Source organism: Vitis riparia, chromosome 13 (genome assembly GCF_004353265.1).
Source record: "Vitis riparia cultivar Riparia Gloire de Montpellier isolate 1030 chromosome 13, EGFV_Vit.rip_1.0, whole genome shotgun sequence".
Taxonomy (NCBI): Eukaryota; Viridiplantae; Streptophyta; class Magnoliopsida; order Vitales; family Vitaceae; genus Vitis; species Vitis riparia.
The window spans coordinates 10,064,048-10,087,691 of NC_048443.1; the positions used below are offsets into that span (position 1 = coordinate 10,064,048).

The window sequence follows — 23,644 nt, forward strand, 5'->3', positions numbered from 1 at the left end:
TGGAAAATGTCCCATATTTTACCAAAAATTTACTTCAGGGGGAGAAATTAGTGGAACCAAATTTTTGGGAAATTGTTGAACCTTTGCCTAGTGTAATTCGTGATATCTCTCTTGAAAAAGAAAATAAAGAAACTAAGTCTACTGAATCCGAATCTGAAATTGGTCTGTCAGAAGAAGAAATACTACGAATGAAAAAAAATAGAAACAATCTTGAGCCTGTGGTTTATTCAAGGAAAAAAGTCCCTAGAAGAAGTAAAGACCAGCCGATCATCCCAGCACATGGTCAACCGAAAGCCCTAGGCAATGGCTCTCTAAATGTCTCAGGTAACCTTCCTTCTATTCTTACTCATATACATTCTTCTTCTTCTTCTGTTACTGATCTAAGTTTACCATCACACTTTGGTCCAAGTCTAGAAATATCTGCACCCGAACCCGGTTTAGGATTAGTCCCAATTGTTCCTGCACAGGACCTTGACCTTGATCTCCCTATTGCTCTTAGAAAGGGAACCCGAGCCTGCACTAAACATCCCATTGCCAAATATATCTCCTATAGTAACCTTTCTGACAACTATAGAGCATTCACTACAAATATTTCAAAACTTGTGGTACCTAGAAATATTCAAGAAACACTAGATGAACCGAGTTGGAAATTGGCAGTGTTTGAGGAAATGAATGCCTTAAAAAAGATTGGCACTTGGGAGGTTGTAGATTTACCAAGGGAAAAAAAAAATTGTAGGGTGCAAATGGGTGTTTACAATAAAGAGTAAAGTAGATGGAAGTGTTGAGAGATACAAAGCCAGACTTGTGGCAAAGGGTTTTACTCAAACCTATGGGATAGACAACCAAGAGACTTTCGCCTCCATATCTAAAATAAACTCGATTAGAGTTTTGTTGTCCCTTGTAGTAAATTCCAATTGGCCCTTACACCAATTGGATGTTAAAAATGCCTTTCTTAATGGAGACCTAGAGGAGGAAGTGTTCATGACTCCTCCACCAGGTTTTGAAGAAAGTTTTGGAGTTAGGAAAGTGTGCAAATTGAAGAAGTCCTTATATGGACTTAAGCAGTCGCCTAGAGCTTGGTTTGAGCACTTTGGCAAAGTAATAAAGCATTATGGATATACTCAAAGTCAAGCTGATCACACGATGTTCTACAAACATTCAAATAAAGGTAAAGTAGCCATCTTAATTGTGTATGTTGACGATATTGTGTTAATTGGGGATGATTGCAATGAACCAAAGAAGCTGAAGGGGAAACTTGTTGAGGAATTTGAGATTAAGGACCTGGGGGCATTAAAATACTTTCTTGGGATGGAGTTTGCTAGGTCCAAAGAAGGTATCTTTGTAAATCAACAGAAGTATGTTCTTGATCTTCTTGATGAGTCAGGTATGTTAGGATGTAAGCCTGTTGAAACACCTATAGAGCTGACTATAAAACTGCAACTTACAAAAGGCAAGAATATGAAGGACCGGGATCGTTACCAGAGGCTTGTTGGGAAATTGATTTACCTATCCCATACATGCCCTAACATAGCATTCTCAGTGAGTATGGTTAGTCAGTTTATGCATGCGCCTGGACCAGAGCATTTTGAAGCTGTTTACATAATTCTAAGGTATCTAAAGGGGACACCAGGTAGAAGTCTTCTATTCAAGTCACGAGGACACCTACAAATTGAAACCTACACTGATGCAGACTGGGCTGGAAGCATAGTGGATCGAAGGTCCACCTCTGGGTATTGTTCATTTGTAGGTTGCAACTTGGATACGTGGCGAAGTAAAAAACAGAATGTGGTTGCTAGAAGTAGTGCTGAGGCTGAGTTTAGAGTTGTAACTCATGGTATTTGTGAGATTATGTGGATAAGAAGATTACTGGAAGAGTTAAAGATGACATGTTCATCTCCTATGAAGTTATATTGTGACAACAAGGCAGCAATTTCAGTAGCTCACAATCCGGTTCTCCATGACTGCACCAAACATGTGGAAGTGGACAATCATTTCATTAAAGAGAAGATAGATAACAAATTGGTCTGTATGACCTATATCCCTACTGAGGAACAAGTGGCTGATGTCTTCACCAAAGGACTACACAAGAGGCAATTCGATTTTCTAGTTGGCAAGCTGGCTATGGAAGATATCTTTAAGCCAGCTTGAGGGGGAGTGTTGGAAAACTGAAACTGTTATGGAAAGAAATAACTTTGTAAAGCTGTAAATTATTTATTAGTTGTCAATCTTTGTATTTTTAGGAAAGTAATTATTAGGAGTTATTTATTGGTTGTCAATCTTTATATTTTTAGGAAAGTAATTGTTAGGAGTTATTCTTTTCTTTTAATCAGTGATTTAGTTTCCTAATTTGAAGGATTTGTATATGCTATAAAGTCTATAAAAGAATAATCTCAATGAAAGAAAATTATTCCCGTGAAACCCTATTCTTCAACTGAAACAAAGAAGCAATGGAGATATTTCAAGCTTCCTTTTAACTAGGAGGAATCTAAGACAACAATGCATTAAATTCTGTGTCTTGACAAGGGGATAAAGAGATGGGATAACCTAACACACTGGTTTTTGATGTGGGGTGAAGAAAAAATGGACAAACTACAGACTGTTTGGCTTGACCAAGAAAGGAAGGAGCACAGAAAACAGAGTACAATGAAAGGAAATGGTCTTAGCTCTCAATTTCTTGTATTTTTTTTATTTATTGAGAATGGTTGTTTCATTTGAAGATGAAGAAAAGAGAAAACCAACTTATACTTTGTTGCAATGCAGAGTAGAGGAACTGGACCAACATAATACTCTGTAGCATATGTTGATTAGAATCTTGTAACATAAAGCTACTAGGATCCCAAAACATTGTTTCTTTCCTTTGTGGTGGATGGGGGGGAGAGGTTTGGGGGTTAATTAGTGATTTTGTTAAACTTATCTAATGCTAAATCTGTAAATACGTTTCAATTGTTCCACTAGTCAAACAGAAATCAAGTACTTGGCTTCCATGTTTAAAATTAGTTTCCTCCTCAATTGATTGGAAATGAACTAGTGTTCTACTGAAAAAGAGCAAGGAGAGCACTTGTTCCCTTGTTCAGATTATTACTTTCCATCATTGGAAGCTAACATGGACTCAATTTTTTGTGGGTACCTGAATGTAGAAACATGAAAGTTTTGTTGTTGACATTAAAAGTTTCAAAATGACATTTCTTTTGGGAAAGGACACACAACTGCGACTGTGGCCATAGTCAACACAAGGGCATTGAACAACTTGACAACATGGCTGGTGGTAGATCAGGAACATCCCCTGCTATATTCATCTTAATCTTGTGAATGAGCCCCAACATGAACCTGACGCCTTATGTGAGATTTTGGCCATAGCATCTAGTTATTCTAAAGAAATGGAGATGGGTTAGGTAGAGATAATTCTGAATCTCTTGCACTAGATCTACCCTATATGAAGCCCCTAAGGTCCTTGGAAGGTTAGCCATAAATCAGCTTGACAATTCTAGATGCTTGAGAAGAGGCTGGGTGGTCTTGAAAATCAAGAGGTGCAACAATTGTATAGTCTTTGCATACACCAAAACCTGTTTCTCCACAAGAATAAATAGAAGGCGATTAATCATGGTAGTTAATGCAACTCCAGGCAATAGAGTAAGAGTTGAAGAAAGAACATACATGTTTATGAGAGAAATGTTGTAGTTCTTGTCCATCTGAATACCAGTTATTCAAGTGTTGTAGTTTTTTACCTTTATCCCTAAATTATAAAAGGAAATGACCAACTATTCAAGTTGCTCTTCTTCTGCTACCAATGGACCTAGTTGTTTGAGAGACATGAAGATGGAATAGGTATGGGTGACTCTAAAACACTCTGCTACAATAATAAAAATGTGCTTAATTATGGCAGGTAATGCAAATCTAGGCAACAGAGATGTTTCTAATACAAGTGTTGTAGTTCTTGTCCATCTAGTACATATGGACTGCAAATTTTAGCAACATGGTATCACCCCCTCTTTCAACACTAAAGAAAGTTGGCCAGGATGATGACATTTACAAAAGAATTCTGGGAATGTATTGATGACTTGAACCATTCCATTTAGAAACCTGAAAGAATTCCAGAAATTTGGTGATGCCAAAGTCCCACAAAAATAAAGGGCAAGCCTTCTTGACATGGATGACAAACCTATCTCTTGGAAGTAGAATCTTGGCCTACTGATTAGTAGTTTGTTTAGTGCATTTTTGTGTATTTTTGCCACCTAAATACCAACTATTCAAGTCCATAAGGTTCCAATACATTTTGTTCCTGTTCTTTGGCTGCTCTTCTTCTTATATTACCAGGAACAGGTTTTTGATCTTTACAATGTCTAAATCATGAAGGGGAATGAGACTATGTTGCAGTCTGTTCTCCTGCCACCATAAAAAGATTTCTTGTAAGACTATGAAACTGCAATGACTAATTAGTGGTTTCCAATATTCTTCAAGCATATGCAAGAGAGCCTGAGGGTAAGAGGGCTAACAAACCTCTGTTTTTGGTTGGCAAAATCTCATTAACTGGCTTCCTAAAAAACAGATTAAAAACGAGTAAACGCTTATCAGAGGTTAAATTCCAAATCCAAATGAAGAAGATGTAGGCCTATAAGAGTGCTTACATATCACCCTTTAATGATATGTAAATTGTCTTTCTTTCAATTTGCAAGGGTTTATACTTTGTGAATCAAGATATGCTGCCAAGAAAAATGCCTCCCTTCCTTGGAAAAAAAAAATATATATATCACCTGATATTTTTATTTTTATTTTATATATATATGTTTGTGCCAAAAATATAAAAGTAAAATATAAAGGTTTGTTTGACTACTGTTTTCTATAACAGTTTTCTATTCTTTAGAATAAACACGTTTCAATAAAAAAAATTATTTTTATTTTCTACTCTTAAAAATAAAAAATATGATATTTTCATAAAATATATTTTAATTATTTTTTAAGAATTAAAAAAAATAATTACAAACATATATAATGATTAAAAATAAAATATTAGATACATAAATTGTTTTTTAAACATATTTTAAAATATTAAAAACATGTTAAAAATATTTTAGATTTTCAAACAGACTTTTATTTTTCAAAATATCGAAAAACATTTTTAAAAAATTATTCTTAAAAACTATTTTTCAAAACTATCTTTGAAAATAGTTACCTAACAAAACCTACCTAATAATAAAAAAAAAAAATTCTTTGAAATTACTAGCATCTAAATCTTCCTAAAATTGTGTACTTATAATTTAGAATTAGCAAATTTGCTTGGGTTAGACTTGAATTTTCTTATATTCGTAGTCATATGAAACCGGATTTTTATGTATATCATTCTTACTTCTAAATAATTTGAATAACTAAAAATTCAAGTATGATGAAAAATCTATTTTTTGGGTTTAAACAACAAAACTACCTATTCAATCTCCCTCTAGATAATTTTACAAATGAAAAACATCATAACTTCAAAATGATAGTTCAAAAACTCAGGATTTATCTCTTTTAGCAGTGATCAAGGGAAAATTGGAATTCCACCTTTGGTTTAAGAATATTAATAAGGAGCAACCAAAATGTAGAAAGAAAAAAAATATTAAAGAAAATATTTTTTTTTTCATATTTGATTTTACTATAAAAAATGTGAAAATATAATTAAAATTATTAAGATCAAATTTTGTAAAGAACATATGGTCATGTCCCCTACAAACTCTCATTAGAAAGAGTCTATACAAAATTGTTGTCAAACTGGTGCTGGTGCTCTGTTCTAATTACTTGAATTCCCATGCAAATTAGTTTTTGAATTTGTGTTGGATTTTATATCACAAGCTTGGAGGTTTGAATATTTCTACAAACATAAAACTCATCTTTGTTTATTGGAAATTATTCAAAAAAGAGTTTGAAGTCATGTCTTTTTCCAATAGATGCCTTACTATAATGCTGATTGGTATTCTTCCCAAGCAGTCTCCTTCTAGCACCTATCAGCCCTATCCTAGCCACAAATTTATTTCATAACAATGACAGTATTTTGGGTACACTAATAATTAGTGATTTGTTTCAATGACAGCCAAATAATTGACTCATAAGCTGATGAGCTGGTTCTCCTTCAAGCTTTCTACAGTAACTTTAGGCACCTCCAGCGGAGTGAAGTGAATACCCAAGCTTTTTGGATTTCTCCTGGGACACCTGGAAGGCTGGAACATAAGGTTTGTCATCTGCACACCTGCCATGAGTGACAAACACATGTGGTTTCATCTCAAAACTCAATAAGAACAAAGAAATAGCTCAGCCAGTCTTTTGATTATAAATTAAGAATGGAGAAAAACTGTTGTGTCAATCTTAAGAAGCTCAACCAGTATTTTTTTTTTCTTTTTTTTTTTATAGACAACAAGAACATACATTAGAAAGTGCCAAAAGAGGAGGGGACGCACCCTACGAATACAGAGAGAAGCTCAACCAGTATCAATGAAAGGTTTAAATAGGTCAGCCACAAATTTTGAATATGTGCATCCTCTTTGTTCTCTTCCCACAAAGATATTCCTTCGATTTAGTGAAACAGTCCTAGTTTTCTTTATGCCATTCTACTGTTGTTCCTATGAGAGGTAGTTTGCTTGTATCAGCTGTGAGCTTTGTTGGTGAAGTCACACCCAGTGTCCTTGGATGATCGGAATATGCTTCCTTATACCCACTTCTGTGGCAACACGTCCAGTGGAATAATGGGGTTGATGCTCAAGGACACAAGCCTATTGTTTCCTGTGTCCTTTAATTATTAATATGAAGCAATTTTCGGTTTTGTGTATTACTGCAGTATATAAATTTTGTTCAACATATTTTACCACTTCCATCAACTGATTCCATTCTTGGACCCTCATAATCCACTTGGACTAATTCCCTTTTCGTAAGTGTGATTGAGTTTCACCTTATTCTAACACAAATAGGAAATTTGAACTGGGAAACTTATAGTTGATACAGATACCAATTTCTAGCATAAGAAATGCTTACAATCAAATATTACAAGATAAAAGCCCCAAAACCCAACAAATCATAGGTGCAATGAGGTTCATAACAATAAAATTAGCAGGAAAGCACCATTAGTTTATGATTTATTTGCAAGTCTAGCAGTAAATACCATGAGTCAGAAACTGACAAAGTTCTTCTCCTTCAAGCTTTCAACTGTATCCTTCAGGCTCACCTCTAGACGAGTGAAGTGAATGCCTAAACTCTTTGCTTTCTCTTGGGATACCCGGGAGGATGGTGCATAAGGTTTGTCATCTGCGCATCTGCAACCAAACACATGTGGATCCCATCTAAGAATTTTTTGCATGATACCAAGGCATAAATATTTAAGGGGAAATAAGATGGCAGGTACTCTTCAATGTATCCAATGGAATAATAAGTAATATCGTGTTGATCTCACTTGCTTCTAATGATGGCACTAACGAGCACTAACAATAACAAATAGAAACTTACCTTTCAGGTAGAGGTAATCCAGGGTAGAGCTTGCGCAAAATCTTCAGTATCTTCCACTAGCTTCTGGGATCTCATATGCTTGAATGTGTGCATTGGCAACATCTCTAACATCAACCCACTAGGATGATATATTCGGAAATGTTTGAGCTCCTGCAACAAACAAATTCCAAATACTTGCATTTGAAGAATTCAGTATCTTGATATAAAGTCTGCAATGTGCTTGTGGATATTTTGATGTTTTGTCATTCATTTTCTTGGATATTGTCAAGTGATTAAACTAATCACATTGGTTATGCAGTTTAAACTAATCACATTTTCTTGGAAATTTTTGAAGCACACATTTTCGTCTTAGACTGTTTGTCTCAAACGGAAATGCTTAGAAAATGATGCAATCACACTTAGCAAATACACTTATATTTATCAATTTATGTAATGTTGGAAATTACAAGTGAAAACATTATTTTGTACAAAATACCTTTCTTATTTCATACGAAAGATCGAACAGTTCTAAAGCAGCACGACAAATTACTTTGGTTATTGCAAGCATTGAACTAAAGCAACTACCAACAAGTCTAATCCCAATTACTACGGTCTGGATCCATGAATCAGAGTACAACCATCAAGGCACAGGTTTATCATACGTCCAATGCTCAACCTAATGGCAACACCCTCATAATTGAAGCAAGATACAGGGGAGGTTAGTTGGAGGCAGAAGAGGTTGGCTAGTGAGGAAACAAACCATATTGGCTGTTAAGGTAGTATTGATTATTTTAAGAGTTGTCAATAAAGTAACATGATATTGCCCTATAAAGCCACTAGAAATGATTCTAAATGTTTAGAGAATGTTAAGATCTGTAAAATAGTCCAAAAAAGTTAGTAGAAGTTTTTAAAAATACTGATCAAGTGAGTTGCACATGAACAACTCATTTGCAATGGAGTTGGATGCGGGGAACCCCCACTTTATGCTAATTATGTTGAGCTGCAGTAATATTTAGATGGGGTAGATCAAAAGGATTAATGGGTTATTTAAGAAGTTCTTGCCCTTGGCTTGAACTTTTATGTAAATATACCTCAAGTTCAGGATAGTAATTGCATACGCATGCTTTCAGTCCTTTCACAGTCCAGGGGTCCTTCCAAACCAGTCTGGCTTAGGAGGCGCCCAAAACTAAATATATCTTCATCTAATCTCATATGTAAATCCCCTAAATGAGTATCTTGGTGATATAACTATAATGACCAGAGGAGAGAACAATTTTTTAATGTTAGAAGATTAGTCAGCATATATCAAAATGCATATGTAGTCCTTTTATGTGGAACTGTGGAAGTCTTGTGACGGTTTATTGATAAGTTTTGATTTAAACTTCTGAGTTTCCATTTGCAGGGCTGTTGGATAGAGTTGACTCAATATTGAAGTGAAGCATGCATTGCTACTGGAGTAGAAAGATAAACATAAAAAAGAGATTCTCATCAATTGTAGAAGAGTACCTTTTAGTAGCTTCAGAACTTCCTCCACACTTAGATTAAGAGTAGGCTGTAAGAGAGGGCCAATCACCCACCCTGGATTTATTGTAACCATGTCAATCCCATTCTCTTTTGCAAACTTCCAAGCAGCCTCCTCAGCTAATGTCTTTGAAAGCATATACCATAGCTAGTAGAAACCAACATGTTTGAAAATATATAGTGAGAAGCATTTCTATGTATTGCTAGTAGATAATGGAACATAGAGAACGAGCAATGAACTTATGAACCCAAGCAAAATCAATAGGAGGCTGTGCAGGCATACACACTCACATTAAAACTAATTAGATATGTCACAACTGTTTTGTCAACCCATGTTTCTGAGCCCATCATGCTTAATGGACAGTAAGACAATCAGAGATTAACATCCATTTCATTCATATAATATCCAAATTAGAGTTCTCATTTAATTTCTTGTTTGAGGAATGCGACGCGACTTTATGGATCAGACAGCTACCAACACTGTATTAGTGAAATATTAGACATACATGGAAGGATTATTTAATCTAATGGCAGGCTTAGCAAAATAAAGGGATAATCCTCTCATTCCCATCATGTTATTTAACCCTAAGCTGGCTAGCAGAAGTGTAAAAACAAGAGGGCATGACAAATTGGCAGCTACTTCTGCAGGGTAAAAGAAGTGAAGAGCCATGAAAAGAAAACATTTTGTAAAGCCACAAACAAGAACATGCAAAAGAGATAGCATGTGATATCATCTCATTTAAGCAACCTTTGATTTCTCACAGAAAACTGGATCTGAAAACCAACTCTCATCAACTAGCACATCAGGAGCTAGAGGTTTCCCATTGAATGCAACTGAAGCCATAGATGATGTTACAACTACTCTTTTGACAGATGGAACTTTTGCACAAGATCCTAGAACGCTCATTGTTCCTTTTAGTGCTGGGTCAATTAGTTGTGCCTGAAACACGGAGAAACAGATAAAACAAATCTCCACATTAGTAGTCCAATGAAGATAAGCTAATTAAAAGCTAATAATTATGTATAGAAGCAAACATAAGATCACATTATGGATCCTAAAGAAATTCTCAGCTTGTCTATGATCTATGTTTTTGTGTGATAATATTATGCAAACAGTTATTTACAAGGAAGGATGAGAAATCCTTCAAACAAGTAGATGTACAAGAACATGATTCAATAAGGGGAAAAAAAATAAAGGGAAAAAAATGAAGAGACAATGAACCCTCCAGCCTTAAAGATTAACCCCAGGTAGAAGTATATGATATGGCTCACTCAAACAAAGTTGGCATAGGACATGACTTCTCTCTTAATCAGCCTCTCATCTTCTTGATTTCTCGATCTAAACTTTCAAGAAATGATCAGCCAATGTCTCTAAAAAGATCCACTACCCTCCACAAGTGGTGGTTTTATCTCCCTGACCCTTTTTGACCCAGTGACATGCAAGAGAGAACCATTGCTCAATTCTCCTTCCCCATAAGATCATAAACATCCAACTCTTTCACCAGATTTACATCCCTTCTAATAGTTTCAGGACCTCTGCATCACATCAATAGCAAACCCCATCACAAATGACATTAAAAAGCCCTAATAATCACACATCTATGGACCTGTAAAAGGCTTGAAATTTCCATCTGTCTCGAGTTTGCTAGGTAACATCAACCAAACTTGAGCTTTAGGCTACCATGAGGCTAAAGAGCCCACTACATTTTTGACATCTAAGTAGACTATCTAGTGGAAGACTTAGTTCACCTTTTGACACTAACTTATCATGTATCATTTGCTTCTATTTCTTCTAGATAAGTTTGAATATCCGTACATATGTATTTTCTATGTAGCATCAGTCTATCTCAGGCCTTAGGGTCCTCTATTTTCAACTAGTTGAAATATCTTATCACTTTTTCTTTTTCAATAAAGGCATAGAAGGTCCACAATAAAGTAGCATTCTTGAACGGGTCATAGGAGAAAGGAGCCACTGAAAAACCGAAAGGAGATTCTGAGTCTTCCAAAGAGGTACAAGCCTAATCCCTCATGGAAAGAACAGAGACATGGTAAAAATGAATTTTTGCTCTGTTTCTCTTTTCATTTTCATATTTTCATTCATAACTTGACCCTTGATTTGGCCCAAATACACACCTATAAAGTTTTGTCTATTGAAGGGCCATCCACAATTGCTCTGATGGCCAAAAAGTCACAAACAGCAGCATGCCACATTCTGAAATGAAAAGATGCTGCCTGACTTCACCAGAAAAGCATGCTGGTGATATTTCTGGTGCCCACACTGTGATTGTTGGCATGCTGCTAATTCCAATGATTGAGGTGGAGCTGAATTCGATCACATAGAAGCTGGTATGTTAATTGTATAACATGTTGTGTCCGGAAACTGAAAAAAGTGCAGAGTGGACTGGCCACAGTCAGGAGTCTAGAAATAGCACAGGCAGTGCCTCCTCCAGCACAAAACCACTCTCCGACGGGAAAGGCATATTGATCTCTGATCCAAAAAAGAATGTATATACATTTAAGGGAACCTAAAGAACTCTACAGTGACAAGCATTCAAAGAGTTGTGGGATAATAGACATTAGCACACAAGTCAATGAAAGATTTTCTCATATTCTGATGTATCCAAGCTTTTCTCTGAAGCCGAATAATCCATTAGCCAGCTAAGTTGGTCTCTCTGCACAGTGCTCTCCCTCTAGGACTCCTCCCACCTCCCAAACTCTTGAAGAATCCCAACTACAAAAAACAATATCTGCCATTACATCAACACAAGATTTCCATTTGTAACTGAGAGAACTTCAAAATCTAGGCTCCATTGTGCAATATGAAATCAGGTTGATGAGATACATTATGATCATTTCATCATATTGATAAGCTATGTTATCAAAGAATTTTGATAAAATAAAATGTTGTTGGGCATACCATACCTATTTATGAGAAGGAGATATTCAAAAAATAAAAAAATAAAAAATCCACGTTCCTACATTTCAAAGAAAGATGCACAACATTGATGGAGTTATTCCATAACTGTTCCAGCATCTAACTCTCCCAACCACTATATGGAGTCTCATGGTGATGGTGACAAAGGAAATGTGGTTACACATGAATTATGATAAAAATAAATAAATAAATAAAATAAAATAAAATCTCTTTAAACCTAAAATGAACCAATAAAATAAAATAAAATTGGAAAAGAAGTATAGCAGTACACCACAAACCAGTTGGTTGGTGAATGAGCCTAAACAAAATAACCCATGCCAATCATCATAGACAAACTCAATAGATTATGTTTGGTTCTTGGAAAGTACTAAAAAAAAAACACTAAGGAAAATGATTTTTTCATGTTTGATTGTTCTATAGAAAATACCAAAGAAAGACAAATATAATTAAAACTAATTAGAAACTTATGAATTTTCAAATTATTTAATCTTTGTATTCAATAGTTAAAATAAGTGAAATAAGTTTGAAGTAATATATAAAAATAATTTTTGACTTTAAATCTATTTTTAATTTTCCTTCAATTTTTCTTTCTTTCTACTTTTCCTTTCTATTTTCTTTCCCTTGCATTTTGCCTCAAATTTTCTAGGAACCAAACATAGCCATAAGGTTCATCCATCAAATTGTAGAAGTAACTTTTATTTTCTTTTTATTTTTTTGCTGATCATGTTATGACAGTGCCAGTTTAGAATCAATAATATAACAAATATGTCATGCAATTGGAGGAGTTATGGATGATCCTTGTATTCATAACTACATCAAAGGTATAATCATGTAGACTTAATTGAGTTTTTAAGGGGTAGTGCCTAACTAACTAAAATTAGCAAGGAGGTAATATATGAATCTTGTGAAGCATTCCTATTTTAAAAAATAATAATCATGTGGAGCAACTGAGCTGTTTGAGAAAATAAAGGAAAAGGGAATTTGGGAAAGTGAGGGAGGTGAGGAAAGAGGTAAGGAAAGAGATCAGAGAGAAGGAAACAACCACTTCTCTAGCATTTTGTGGAATGCATCAACTATTAGTAAGCACATTTACCTATTTCTTATACCTATAGCATTCAGGGTCCGGAGAAAATCTTAAACAACTTGTCTAACATTTTGTGGAATGCATCTTCAGTCACCTTGAGGCAGTGGTTGTCAGTTAAAATGCTATAACTCTCCACTCTTGAAGATAATCACAAGGAGTTTTTGTTTTTTTTTGGGCGGGGGGTGGGGTTTGTTTATTTCAGGATTTAAGGTGGGAAGTAGAGGTGTCTCATCTTTTATTTGCAGATGACACATTGATTTTTTTGTGAGGCTTCTAAGGACCAACTATTGCATCTTCATTGGGTCTTGATGTGGTTTGAAGCAATTTCTGGGCTTAAGATCAACCTTGAAAAATGTGAGCTAATCTTAGTTGGAAGGGTTCCAATAATGGAGGAGTTGGTGGATATTTTGGGGTGTAAAGTGGGGTCATTACCTTCGAAGTATCTTGGGCTTCCTTTGGGTGCTACCTTTAAATTGACAACAATGAGGGACTTTGGCAAGAGCGGATGGAAAGAAAGCTCAAAAGGTGGAAGAAACAAAGCTTGTCCAAGGGGGTGGGGTGTTTAACTCTCATCAAAAGTACCTTGTCTAGCCTACCCATTTATTTCATGTCCATTTTGTTATTTCAAGAAGGGTTTGTTGTAAATTGGAAAAACTTCAAAAGGACTTTCTTTGGGGAGGGGGTTCTCTTGCAAATAAGCCTCACTTAGTGAGTTGACAAAAGTTTGTAAGCCAAAAGCGAAAGGAGAGAGGGCGAGGCATTCAAAATCTTTCTATTTTGAACAAGCTCTCTTAGGAAAATGGAGTTGAAGGTTCATGTCAAAAGGGGAGACCTTGTGGAAGAAAGAAATCATTGGTAAGAATGGGGTAAAAGAAGTAGGTTGGTGCTCTTTGAAGACAAGGAAGGGTCATGGCGTAGGATTGTGGAAGGCTATAAGTAAATGATGGGATTCTTTCAGAAACAAGATTTTTTTTTATTTGGGCAATGGAAGAAGGGTAAGGTTTTGGAAGGACATTTGGTGTGGGGGCACCCCTTTGAGTACCTCTTTCCCCTCTTTGTTTGCTATAGCCGCTTCAAATGAGGCTTGGGTATGTGATGTTTGGAAGCATATTGATTTTGAGGGGTGTTGGAACCCTTGTTTTGTAAGGAATTTCCAAGATTAAGAGTTAGGTTATGTTGAAGCACTCCTTTTGTGTTTGCATGGCAAATCAATGAGAAGGGAGATGGATGACAAGGTGGTGTGGATGGCTACAAAGGGAGGCCAATTTTTAGTTAAATCTTTCTATGATGGGATGGTTCAAAGCGGTTCAGATTCTTTCTCGACAAGGCTTATTTGGAATTCTTAGGCTCCAATAAAAGTGAGTTTTTTTTTTTTTTGTTTTGGGAAGCAACTTGGAAGGGGATTCTAACTATGGACAATTTGAAGAGAGGTTGGACTTTGGTAAACAAACGCTTTTTATGTAAAGATGAGAAGGAATCTTGCATTCACATCCTTCTTCATTGTTCTAAGGCTAGTTTGTTATGGCAATTGGTTTTCTCCTTGTTTGCAGTGGTTTGGGTGTTGCATACCTCAGTCCAAGCAACACTTCTTAGTTGGCATAGCCGATCCGTTGGGAGGAGGAAAAAAAAGGTGTGGAATGTTGCACTTCTTTGTTTGTTTTGAACTATTTGAAAAGAGAGGAATAGAAGGGCTTTTGATAATGTAGAGCTTTCGTATCATGAGCTAAAATTCTCTTTTCTTTGTAACTTTTTAGAATGGACCAAAGGGGGTCTAGGGCAAGAGTCCTTTTGTATGATTGATTTTATCGATTGGTTAGGTTGCCATTAAGAAGAGGGTTTTTGTGTTTTTTTCTTTGGTGTGCACATGCGTACTTCCTATGTACTTGGTGTAGCCTTTTTTTTGGCTCTTTAACATGTCTTTTGCTCTTTTGCCTATTCAAAAAAAAAAAAAAAAAAGCACAAGGAGTGTTTGGATCAGCCACCATAAATTTCCATTGGAATAGCCTTGTTACGGTGTAAGCATTCCCATGCTGCTGTCAAGGAAGTTATACATTCCTAAATAAATATTCACAGGGTTTTTGGTTCTTATTGATGCAAGACAAAGGGCCTTTATCTTCTTTTGAACAAACATAACAAGTGGAGAAAAGAAGGATTAGGGGGAAGAATGAAAGAATGAAAGAAAGAAAGAAAAAAAAAGAAGAAATAAGAGCAAACTCGAGATCCAACATCTTCAATATTTTTGCACATAAGCAGAATATAAAAAATCCAATATCAATTTCTCTCTTTTCCACCATTGTATTGGTTTAATGAAATCAGCATTCACTACCATTGGATCAGTTGAAGAAACCACATACAGAAAGAAGAATGATGCAAATTAACAATTCATGATTCGTTATTAATTTCAAGATCAGTAACTGATTGGAAAAGAATATAGACAATACTAAATTTTACAGTATGCCAATGGAACCAATATAGGATAAACCTGGGGATCGTCAACTATCATCACAACTGGGGATGCTGTATGAAATACTCCATCACATCCATCAACCACAGAATCAAAGGATCCTTCTTCAAGTAAGTTTGCTTCAAACAAATGAAGCCTTTCTTTAGCACCTTCAAGTGCAAGCAAGTGTTCTGTCTTCTTTGGATCATCTGTGGCATATATAAGCACAACTTGCATGTTAAATGGAAATAAGAAGAATGAAAGCTTACAAAAACTTTATTTTGGTAAGAACATATATTATGTGATAGAAAAAAAACAACCCTAGTACATAAGGAGTATACAGTGGAAGCATGACTAGAATATTAAGAAGTTCAACTATGCTCTTCTTAGAAGAATGGGGATTGAACTAAAATGGATGGGGCATGTAGAGTAGTCATTTTCTCAACTGCAATTGCAAGCTTTTGGATCATTTATGCAAGATGATTGGATTTTCAAAGTGCAAGAAACTTCAGTTGTGATGTACAATTTGTTGAAATACTAAAAATAGAATAGAGCTAAAGGCATTCAAGAGGAAACCGAAGAACAGTAAAGAAACAAAATGAAGCCCTAAACTGTCCTCTTGTCTTGTTTGTAGAACAACAAAAGCTTGCAATAAAGCCAAATAATTGTACAAAAATTTGTTGATTTTTATAGGCACCGACATTCCTCCTACCCTAGCTCCAGCACCAGCTCCTGACATCAGCCCTGCTGCAGATGCTCCAACTGCTTCAGATGAGGTTGGGTCTCTACGAGCATCTTCAACCCCATCTTCTTCCTATAGGGTAATCAGCTTAGGTGTTTGGAGCCAGTTGGTTTTGGCCATTTCAGGTGGGATGGTCTTGTTCTTATAAGAGAGGATTTGTCAAGTCTTTAATTTATATGAAGAGGGTATATCCATTGCTTTGATTTCAAGCCATTTTTTGATTACATATGTTACTGAAACTATGAGAATGTGAGTTTTCTTGTATTAATTACTACTTGTATTTCAATGACATTTTGTTTGTGCTATGGTTTTCATTTGGGAATGGTTATATGCTCCTTGTTCTCCATCCAATCCTTGTGCTCTTGAGACAATCATCGTCTCCAGCATATATTCAAACTTGTAACATGCTAGCATTTAAGTTCATTACAGTCCAACTTTGAAGGGCGTATGATCACCAACTAAATGGTCTTTTTCTCATTTGTTATCTGCTTTAGGTTTCTGCTAAGGCTGTTTCTCGTGATGGGAATTTCCCTAGTTCTTTGACAGGATACAAGAGCATTAAGTTGTTAATAATTAGGCATGAGCTTTACAAACTGCAGTTTAAATAGTGTTTTTCACTGCATCTTCCCCCATACATTTGGCTGGTGTCCTTGGGATGGGACTCATGAGAGAAAAAGTAAAAAAGACCTCCAATTCTCTGTAATGAAAGTGAATTGTTGATGTCTCATGATTTATTCATTACATATGCAGAAGACTACAGTTTTTGACAAAAATGTGGTATCCCTCCCTACCAACTCACATCATACTTTGAGACCTGCATGGGCCAAAAAACATTTTATAATATCAATTTAATGTTTTTAAATCAATATTTTAATTTTGTTTTCACAAAAGTTTTTTGTTTTTTTAGTCAAATCCATGATAAAAACATAGTATACATGGGATTTTAATATTTATTAAAAAAGGTAGATGAAAAAAATGTGAATTAATTTCATTTATCTTTTCTCGAATTTTAATTAAATACATTTAATTTTATTTGTTTGAAATTTTATTGAATATTGTTTATTGTTTTAATTTATTTTCATCTTGATGAAATTTTAAATTAAGGAAAATAAGGTAAATTTAGTAAAAACTGAGGTGAATATGGAGTGGCATGAGGGGCCAGCCCTAAATGCTGACGTGTGATGCTGATATGGCAAGTGGACTTCACTTCCAAAGTGACGTCTTTTCTCTGTTTTTTTTTTTTTTTTTAAGGTTTTGAAAAATTTCACACAAAAATAATAAAGACAAAAATTCCTATCATTTTATAGTCCATGAATAAATTATATATATAGAAAATTTCTTAGCACTTCTTCTCTCTTTTTATAATTTTTAATTACATTAATTTTGCATTATGCAAATATAATTTCTATACAAAAAAACTAACATAATTTAAATAATTGGACATTTATTTTAGCTTATATTGACAAAATTTGTACATATTAGCTTTAATTTAAATTTGAAAAATGATAAAATTTTATTTCCCTAGATATAGTTGTTAGCTTTACATCTAAACTAAAATTTATTCCAAAGCTTATATGTCAAAAATTCTCAATTTCTCTTATGTTGTGACCTTTAACAAACAAATTGTCTCATGCTTCAAACGCTTGAGTGATCATTTTCAATTTAACAACGTTGATAATAATAATCCCAATAAACAAAAGGTGGACCACTTGAAGACACAAGAGAACCACATAATGACATGGTCTAAGGGTCACAAAGGAAGGCCAGAGGCTTGGAAAAGGTAAACCCCAACTTTAGCTAAGGTAGTACCTAAGGTCCCTTAAGATAGTACCTAAAGGCCACTAAGGTAGTACCTAAGGGCTCTTAAGGTAGTACCTAAGGTACAGTCCGTAAAAAACAATGGTGGACCACTTGAGCACTCAAGAGAAGCACACAATGGCATGGTCTAAGGGTTAAAGAGGAAGGTCGGAGGCTTGGGAGAGGTTGAGTTGAGGTTTAGCTAAGGTAGTACCTAGGGTCCCTTAAGGTAGTACCTAAGGGCTCTTAAGGTAGTACCTAAGGTACAATCCCTAAAAAACATTGGTGGACCACTTAAGCACTCAATAGAAGCACATAATGGCATGGTTTAAGGGTTAGAAAGGAAGGCTCGAGGCTTGGGAGAAGTTGAGTTGAGGTTTAGCTAAGGTAGTACATAAGGTCCCTTAAGGTAGTACTTGAAGGCCACTAAGGTAGTACCTAAGGGCTCTTAAGGTAGTACCTAAGGTACAGTCTATAAAAAGCATTGGTGGACCACTTGAGCACTCAAGAGAACCACACAATGGCATGTTCTAAGGGTCAAAGAGGAAGGTCGGAGGCTTGGGAGAGGTTGAGTTGAGGTTTAGCTAAGGTAATACCTAGGGTCCCTTAAGGTAGTACCTAAGGTACAATACCAAAAAACCATTGGTGAACCACATGAGCACTCAAGAGAAGCACATAATGGCATGACCTAAGGGTCACAAAGGAAGACCCGAGGGTTGGGAGAGGTTGAGTTCAAGTTTAGCTAAGGTAGTACCTAGGGTCCCTTAAGGTAGTACCTGAAGGCCACTAAGGTAGTACCTAAAGGCCACTAAGGTAGTACCTAAAGGCCATTAAGGTAGTACCTAAGGTATAATACCAAAAAACCATTAATGAACCACATGAGCACTCAAGAGAAGCACATAATGGCATGGTCTAAGGGTCACAAAGAAAGACCTGAGGCTTGGGAGAGGTAGAGTTCAAGTTTAGCTAAGGTGGTACCTAGGGTCCCTTAAGGTAGTACCTGAAGGCCACTAAGGTAGTACCTAAAGGCCATTAAGGTAGTACCTAAGGAACAGTACCAAAAAACCTTTGGTAGACCACTTGAGCACACAAGAGAAGCACATAATGGCATGGTCTAAGGGTCACAAAGGAAGACCCGAGGCTTGGGAGAGGTTGAGTTTAAGTTTAGCTAAGGTAGTACCTAGGGTCCCTTAAGGTAGTACCTGAAAGCCACTAAGGTAGTACCTAAAGGCCATTAAGGTAGTACCTAAGATATAGTACCAAAAAACCATTGTTGGACCACTTGAGCACTCAAGAGAAGCACATAATGGCATGGTCTAAGGGTCATAAAGGAAGACCCGAGGCTTGGAGAGGTTGAGTTCAAGTTTAGCTAAGGTAGTACCTAGGGTCCCTTAAAGTAGTACCTAAGGGCTCTTAAGGTAGTACCTAAGGTACAGTCCCAAGAAACCATTGGTGGACCACTTGAGCACTCAAGAAAACCACATAATGACATGGTCTAAGGGTCACAAAGGAAGGACCGAGGCTTAGGAGAGGTAGAGTTCACGTTTAGCTTATCGAAACAGTATTAAGTGCACAAAAAGAATAATAGTTTGGTCAATAACGGACAAAGCCCATATTCCAGTTTCTTTGTTCCAAAAAAATTGGCATCCTAACATCTATACCAACTTTTCTTCCTTTCTTCCTTCCTATCTTGTTTGAAGAAATGAAGCAACCAAGTACTCAATGAACTTTTCTAAGTAAAATCTATTTGTTTGAGAACTAAAGAGTAGTGCATTCCTTTGCTTATGTAAAGACAATTACACCCTAAATGATTATTTCATAGAAATGGACAGTATGATAGGCTTAATATAATATTTACACAAAAAGATATTATAAACTAGATTCACAAACTTTTTGTTTCACTAGAATTATACTAAAAATCTTTCAAACAAAGAAACTAGCACATCTCAACTCATCCACTTTCATTATTTTCTTACATTCAAGTGGCTCCTGATGGAAATCATAATCACAACTTATAATATTTTACTCTACCACTGATCCATAAATCTAGAAACCATTTTTGACAACAATATCTTGTAAGTACCAGCACCGTATATCATTCCAACACTATCAACAAGTCCAACACCAATGTTTTAATACTACATTTTACACGTAGGCAAGAAAAATATTTTTCCCCTAGTGGAAGCAATCTTATTAACATATTTGCTAGCTTCTTGGACCAGTTTCTGTCATGGGAACTAACTTACATCATTTCATATCAATCATCATTGAAATAAATGAACTCCTAAAATTCAGAAGTTCTCTTTCAAAGAGATGAAACAACTAAGTACCAAAAAACATTTTCTAGATTGAATACACTTTTTAGCAACTAAGGAATAGGCAATTCCCTTGTTTATGTAGAAAAATAGTGACTTGTAATCGTGTCAAATATTGAAAGAAAAATAGGCTTAACATATTATTTTGGTAACTAAGATATTATATACAACATGAAAATCTTCTTGTTTCAACAATATGTATATGTTTCAAAATTAACCTGTACCCATATGGGCAACAAGGGATAAATATTTGTACTTCATCCAGTTGCTGACAATTTCACTTCAGTTTTACCAAAAATCATTCTTAGAAAAGAACGAACACATATCACCCCATCCACTTCCTTTATTTTTTAAAACCTAAAATAACACCAAGGGCCACAAACCCATGATGTACCACAGAGACACAAGCACATCATTCATCCTGAACCCATCATCTCCCTTCAAATTCGGCAACTTTTTCAAGAAATACACATCCCTTGACTAACAAAGGCACAAAATAATGTGTTACACTCTTCTTAGAGTGATCAAATTGTGGGGAAGAAAAACGAAAAAGAACATATGGAGCAGGTATATTCATTTACTAGATCAATTATACCTCAATGTGTACCATATAAAATAACTGGTACCATAGAACTATGACTAGAATTTGAAATGGGTTTCTAGCCCTAGTACTCATCAGGATTTTCCAAATTAATGAAATAAGCACAACAACAACAACAACAAAACCATATCCATCAAATTAAACAAACACAAAAGCAAAACAAAAGCACTTCTCTTTAGTATGAAATGGTTGCAGTCCATGGTATCGGAGTCTGGTCAGGAGTGAGGTTGAAAACATAGTAGATGAGTCCAACCCACAACACGAAAAGCAGAGCTGATGTTGTCCAGTCTCCTCCATCCCCACCATCTCCGTTCTCACTCTCCAATTTAGCCCAATTTTTAGCAGCTGGGTTTTCTGGATTCTGAGTGTTGAAGGAGCTCTGACAGATTTGAAGGCCACCCCTTTTCTGAAATGTAGAAATTGGGTGTTTGGGTTTACTGAGAATTGGAGGGTTTGGGTTTGGGGTTCTGATAAATGAGATTCTGGAGTTGGAGTTACGGGTTTTGAGATAAACGAATGGGAGAGCAGAGAAGTTGCAGGAGATGAGGGTGGTGCTGGCCAAATTGGTAGGGAAAGTTGTTCGGGTTGGGTTTCTTTGTGCTTTGAGAATGAAAGTTTCAAATTGTTCTGCTGACATGGGAGGATTTGCTGATGACATGGAGAGATTTAGGGGCAATCTGGGAAGAGGAAAAATAAACAGTAGATAGTGCACGTTTTGGATATTACTTTACATATTAATAATTGGATCTCATATTTTGTATATTTAGGTTATCAAAATCATATATTTTCCACATCAACAGCCCGAAACCTAATTTTCCCTAGAAAAAAAACAACCCTAGTAAGGAGTATACAGTGGAAGCATGACTAGAATATTAAGAAGTTCAACTATGCTCTTCTTAGAAGAATGGGGATTGAAGTAAAATGGATGGGGCATGTAGAGTAGTCATTTTCTCAACTGCAATTGCAAGCTTTTGGATCATTTATGCAAGATGATTGGATTTTCAAAGTGCAAGAAACTTCAGTTGTGATGTACAATTTGTTGAAATACTAAAAATAGAATAGAGCTAAAGGCATTCAAGAGGAAACCGAAGAACAGTAAAGAAACAAAATGAAGCCCTAAACTGTCCTCTTGTCTTGTTTGTAGAACAACAAAAGCTTGCAATAAAGCCAAATAATTGTACAAAAATGTGTTGATTTTCTTCGTTTCTCTGAAATTATTTTCAAGAATAGGTCTCCAAAAAGAACACAGGCCCATATTTAGAGTTTTTGGTTCCAAAACAATTTGGTATGGCTGAAGGAAAATCTTTTTCTTTCCCTTTGCTTTTCTTTTTGAGACCTCCTCAGTGTCTTGTAAATTAAATGCAAAAATTTTTACAAGATAGTAGTAATTAAGAAGGAACACATGCAGAATCTGAGATGGATTGATTCTGAAAGTATCTGAAATCATTTTTAATAACGGCCCACCCACATGCATAAAACTAACATTGTGCTTGAAAAGTACTGAAACAATAAAGAAAGAAGAAAATTGGGGATAATAGCAAGTGGGGTTCGGGAATGAGAAGTTTTGTAATTGGGAAGAGATCTGACTTGGGTCTCGAACTGTGGCTTTGACGGTGTAGCCGCGTTGGAGCAGGAGCTTCACAAGCCATGAGGCTATGTACCCAGAAGCTCCGGTCACGCACTGGTCACCTTGCCTTGCCCGTCCATTTCTCACTCTCTTTGTAGTCTACATTCAGTCTGCTGCAAAAGATCAAAATTGTAGTACACTCACCACCTTTTCTCAGATTCCACTGTCGTAATAATAATTATATTATGGAGATATTTATTTTCTTATATTTCATATCCGCCCGCCCGCCCGCCCGGGCCAACCCGAAATTTTGGGCTTCAGACTGTATTTTTGGACTTAAAAGAGAAGAATTTGTGTTAAGTAAGGAGCTTCCCGGCCCAACCCGAAGTTTGGGCTTGAGACGGGCTTTTTGGACTTAAAAAGAAGAATTTGTGCTCAGCCAGCCCGACTGTTTTTCCCAAACCTAAAAGGCCCAAAACCAGCCCCACGGGAGCTTCGGGCTTTGGGTTCAAGCATGGTTGGTAATTATTTTTTAAAACAGTTTTTTGTTTTAAAAAAAAACAAAAACAAAAACAAGAAGACACATTTGACAAAAAAAAAAAAAAGTTTTCTATTCATAAAAATAAAAAAATAAAATGTTTTAAGATAAATCTTTTAATTATTTCCGTTTCTTTTCATAGAGTTATTTTAAATAGAAAACGATTAAAATAAAGTACTATATATGAGATAAAGTTATTTTTAAAACATATTTAAAAAAAAAAAAACATTTTCGTAAAACACTCTCAAAAATTGTTTTTCATAATTGTTATTAAAAATGCTTTGCAAACATAACCAAATATTAAAAGATATTTAGACGAATATTTCATAATTGTTAAAATTTATATATTCATGTTTTAAAATTTAAAATAAAAATTATTAATAAGCATTAAAAAATATATCTTTTCCATGTTGTCTAACATATAAATAATTTTTTTTTTCTTGAAGCCACTAATTAATATAATTATGATATGATATAAAATAAAATGGTGATAAATTCTAGATGGATACAATATTGGGGAGTTTAATGTTCTATTAAACACCTTAAAATATGAATGAGACAACTCTAAATTACAAAGAACAAAAAACTTCATTAGCATAATATTAGTTATGCATTTAATATTTTTGAAAACATTTTATTTCTTTTTCTTTTTGTT

The 23,644-nt window shown here is 35.4% G+C and overlaps 1 pseudogene; it reads right to left on the reverse strand.

Moving 5' to 3' along the window:
* Nucleotides 1-6,985: 6,985 nt before the first annotated feature.
* On the reverse strand, nt 6,986-22,606 carry LOC117929042 (annotated as a pseudogene).
* Nucleotides 22,607-23,644: the final 1,038 nt, after the last annotated feature.